Source organism: Sprattus sprattus (assembly GCF_963457725.1).
Source record: "Sprattus sprattus genome assembly, chromosome: 7".
Lineage (NCBI taxonomy): Eukaryota > Metazoa > Chordata > Actinopteri > Clupeiformes > Clupeidae > Sprattus > Sprattus sprattus.
In genome coordinates, this window is record NC_137926.1 from 1,848,791 (window position 1) to 1,853,856 (window position 5,066).

A 5,066-nucleotide genomic window follows, 5' to 3' on the forward strand; every position below is an offset into this window, starting at 1 on the left:
TCTCACACTACAATCAACCTAGCATGAGTGCACGCAACGCGACACTTTCTTGCCCTCAGTCCCGCCCTCGCGTTTCTGATTGGAAACAAACAGAGATGGAGTTTGTAGCCCAGTACAAACATGGCACAGGGATTCGTTAAAAAATGTGTCAGTTGTGTCGTTCGTAATGTAATCTTTACGTTTTTTAGCTCCATTGGTTATGTAGCTCTGTCAATTTGTCAGTGAGGCTTGGATTCCAACGAAAGGATTCGGATTGGTTAAAGTACACATCCATCTATTGACTTCATAATAGAGACAAGCCGAGTAGGGGTGGGGAAATATTACAAGTGGGTTAGCTCCATCTCAAAACAACATTACTGATGAAGAGTGTTCTTCCGCCATTCACTAAAGACTAAATAGGTCTCCCCACTCCGTTAGGCTACTACGATGGCATGCTTTCAAAGATTTTAACGATATATGTGGATACAATGAAATGTTGTTTTTCTTTCCCTCTTGCCTACTCGAGTTAAAAAACAATCAAGTGAGATAAAAGTAACTTCCGAGGGAAATGTTTAATAAAGCTCAAGGTATCTATACTGCATCATGTATTGTTGCACCAAAGAAGCCTTGCCTATACTGCAAAGAAGGCTTACCATATCGGTGCCGTGTGGTAAGCCTTTCATTTCAATCGGTGGTAATTAATTACCGTTTGTTTCATCCATCCTGAAAGTTTTAGAAATACAATTGTGTATCTTTCGAAATACTACAATGCAGAACATCGCAGTGGACCATGACGCCCCACTGTTTATTGTTGTTTATTGTGATGACAGTTAATACTTTGGTCATACTGTGTTGGCATGTAGGGCTATTAAAAACACTACAAGCTTCGAGGAAATTGTCGTTAAATCTGCACTGGACAGCTCTTCCAGTGAATCACATTGATACAGATTGTCAAGACTTGTGACTGATCAGGCAGAGCAGGGAGTGTGTTACTTTGTCAGTAACTAAAATGAATACATCTGAAAACAGTTAAGTATGCCTCTACTGCCTATCTTACATTCCCCTGTGGATTGCCTTTTAGTTCACAGAGTTTGAAGAAGAGGATCTCAGCCAAGGTCCAGACCCCTCGGTTGGTATAGTCTCATGTTCAGTCTAGACTGGGGAGGAATAGATAAAAAAAAAAAGGTCACACAAGACTTGCTTATTCACATAGATAGTGCACATTCCCTCTCTGTGAAACACTGCGTAAATGAAGATACGTATAATGAAGATTTCTAATTACTCTGTGCTTCTGTGCTTTTTTTTTTTTTAAATATATATGTGAATAGCAGAGAGCATCACAAAGCACAACCCTGTTCCAACCCAGCCTTGAACAGGGGAGGTGAGGTGCTAGTCACAACAAGGCTGTTGGGTCACACATCTCAACAGTCAATGCGTCGGTAACACACTCTGCCCTTTTCAATGAATGGACTATAGGTTTTACACTGTAAGTTCAATAAATATGCATCCAAACTGGCACTCAGTATACCCTTGTGAACGTCCCCCCACTGGTGATGAGAAATGCCAAGCGCACAGCAGAAGATACTTCCTGTGTCATAACTCCAGTAAGGGTTCACTAATGCTCATGGACTTCTACCTATTTGCCTAGTTCCCAAGTGAATGGATTATGCAGATTAATCTCACACAGGCACTTACTTGCAGTTGTCCATCAAGGCCGATGATGACGTCTACCTCTGACACTCAACGATGAGATCTCTGGTGGCTGTATAGTCCTATTTGGATCCACAGGTCTTGTCGCAGGTGGGACACACACAAACACACACACACACACACACACAGAAACACACACACAGAAACACACACAGACACACACACACACACGCAGACACTCACGCAGACACACACAGACACACACACACACACACAGACACACACACAAACACACACACACACCAACACAGACACACACACCTGGGTATTAATCATCAGCACATCAGGTATCAGCACAGTCCAGTAGAGGTACACAAAGTGGCTTTTACATAAACTATAAAACTAATACTTTCAGGTTTAATTTGTTTGCCAGTTTAATGCAGCAGTATAACCCTAAGTGGCCCAGACCCAGGAGCCACACATGATGACTGCATGAAGCGTAACACCATGATGTTGGTATTGTATGTCTGTGTATTCTAGTTTTTTTATATGTAGTTAACTTAATATGCTCATTAAAAGCTCTCTGTGGACTGTGAGTACAGAGAAGAGACGGTCACTACCGTAGCACTAGATGAGGTGGAGTGTTGCTGTGTGTGTGTGTGTGTGTGTGTGTGTGTGTGTGTGTAGCACTAGATGAGGTGGAGTGTTGCTGTGTATGTGTGTGTGTTTGTAGCACTAGATGAGGTGGAGTGTTGCTGTGTGTTTGTGTGTGTGTGTGTGTGTGTGTGTAGCACTAGATGAGGTGGAGTGTTGCTGTGTATGTGTGTATGTGTGTGTGTTTGTAGCACTAGATGAGGTGGAGTGTTGCTGTGTGTGTGTGTGTGTGTGTGTGTGTGTGTGTAGCACTAGATGAGGTGGAGTGTTGCTGTGTGTGTGTGTGTGTGTGTGTGTGTGTGTGTGTGTGTGTGTGTGTGTGTGTGTGTGTGTGTGTGTGTAGCACTAGATGAGGTGGAGTGTTGCCCTCACGTTAACCCAAACAGCGTAGTGAAATGGCCTACAATCTCTTGGAAGGGAACATCACCCTGCCCCCATTCTTAAGCTCAAACATTGTACGGCAGCGGCAGACGCCCAAACAATAGGGTGGAATGCGGCACAGCCACTAGGAGTGATGTATCATCGCAGAGGAGGACTTTTCTTTTGGACAAATATGAGTCCAAACACTTTGAAACTGTGAAAATCTTTAATTCCTTGTTGTTATACTTGAACCTTCACAGATCATTCATGTAAAATAAATCAGTGGAGTATACAAACACATTGATTAGAATCATTATTTGAACATTTCTTTCCTCTTACTTTCTCCTCGAAATATACTTATAGTAGTGTTTTCACATCATCACATTCCCTTGGTTGATTTGTGAGGTAAAATTCCCATTGAATCCAAAGCAATAGCCGACTGATGCGGAGCGGAACTGGCCTCTACTTCTACTCTCTACTTCCACTTCTAAAGCTAAATTGCTGTGTGGAAACCCGCAATGAGCATCAGTCAGAGACCCTCATATGCAGACGATTTAGACTAAGGTGTCCAGTTTCCAGGGACAGTCCAAGTTTTTCGTTTAGAAAGATACAAACATTACACTGTTTTGGAGGTGTTTACCTGCCTGAATTGAAAATTTCCCCGGACTTTGTCTCAGAACACTGGTTTCCTTAATTTAGACCCAGAATTAGAGAATGTAATCAGACAAAAAAGAAGTGGGGAAAAAAGAAAAATAGAATAATACAAGTTAGATGCATATGGGTATAACAATAATAACTGTTTGCATTTCACTTAAAATAATCCCCTTAAACTCCATATTCACTGTGGAATGGACTGACTAACTTTACTCACACCCACACATGTATAAACTGTTTGAACACATAGTAGGCCTAAATGGAGTAGCCTACAGTGCCACCTGCTGGCACTGTAGTGCAATTGCGACATGTGAAGGTTGTAGTGTAGTAGGCCATGGAAGTTAATAACACACACACAGGCGCACTGACTGTCAACATGTAGCCTATACACACCAATAAAACTGTGTCACACACGACTAGACTCTATGACACTCATGTAAATGAATGCATGATACCAATTCGCACCCTCCAAACATGGAAGCTGGGCATATAAATGAATCACCATGCCAACCTTGAATAACTAACCAAGCTGTCCTACTTGTCTCTTGCTGTAGATGGCGCTACTGGACTGTGGATAGTCAGAGACAGTAAAGCGCTTCTGAGTTGAGCTAGCCAACGTGAGCAAAAGCAGTACTTCGCGTTACTGACTGTTGTGCTACTCTTGTTAACGACACTTTCACCTCCAAGCGTGTTTTGTCAGGTGAAGTGACATCTACGGCTTGAGCTCTTTTAGCTGAAATGGTCTATGATTCTTTTGATCACCGCGTTCGTAACGAAAGTGATCCACTCCTAGCTTGGTATCTATAGCGAGTTATGCTAGGTTAGCTGCCTGATGAACATGTTGGGTAGGATGCCTAGATAGCTAGCTTGATTGGGTTGAAATTAGTAAACGATGTCAATGTCAATACGTCCTCGACCCGGAGAGCGTGCTTGTTATCGCTTGTCTGTTGTTTGCCAGCTAAATTGGCCGCTAGTATGGATACGAAAACAGTTAACCTTAACTGTCAACTGCATACCATTGGTAACTGTGTCTCTGCATTAGCTAAAGCAGAAGTAGGGGCCTAACGTTATAGTGAACTTAAGTCTATTAAGCTTTCATGTCACCCAGTTTGTTAACTAGCTAGTGAGACTATACGAGTGTATGTGTCTGCTAGATATTAAGCATAAGTTAGCTGTCCATCAGAGTTATGCTAGCCCGCTAGCTAGCATCGCTGTCATTAGCTATCTTTAACGCTTGAGTTTTTGTTAACTTTAAGGAATCCAACTCTCTGGGCACGCTGGCGTTTCCCTGCATTGATGGCTGCTACCTCCCGAAGCAAGAAAATGTCTTTGTCCATACAGTGCTGGACGAGCTGGATGCCTATCAACAGAAAGTTGACCAGAAGAGGTAACGTTAGCATAATGTTACAGTTGACGTCCACGACCTGTATTATTTAAGTGATTATTTTTGACTGGATGGCGTTGCTTGTGGCAACTGTTACGCAGCATTTGACGTTGGGGTTTAGTGTGGTATGCTAAGGTTACCTGGATATCGTTTTTACGTTGCATGAAACACACTTTCTAAGGTAGAGATTGGCTGGTTTGTAAAGATACAGCTTGAAAGGACATAATTAGACATTGATGAATTCGCGTTCGTCTGAAGCAAGCCCCTGTGTGTTTTATCTAAATATAATTGGCAGTTTAATGGACTGTGTGGATTGACAGCTTTTTTTCTCTGTTTTTCTCAGTATCCTTCTCTTTCCACCTCTCCCGAGTCGACTTCGCTACTT

General features: G+C 42.4%; 1 protein-coding gene across 1 annotated transcript in view; it reads left to right on the plus strand.

The window, feature by feature from the left end:
* Positions 1 to 5,034: 5,034 nt before the first annotated feature.
* The window catches only part of r3hcc1 (R3H domain and coiled-coil containing 1), a 5,507-nt gene continuing 5,475 nt past the window's right edge, over positions 5,035 to 5,066 (plus strand). The window contains exon 1 of the mRNA XM_080842728.1: positions 5,035 to 5,066. This exon is cut by the window's right edge and continues 96 nt beyond it. The gene's annotated coding sequence lies outside the window, so the exon portion shown is untranslated.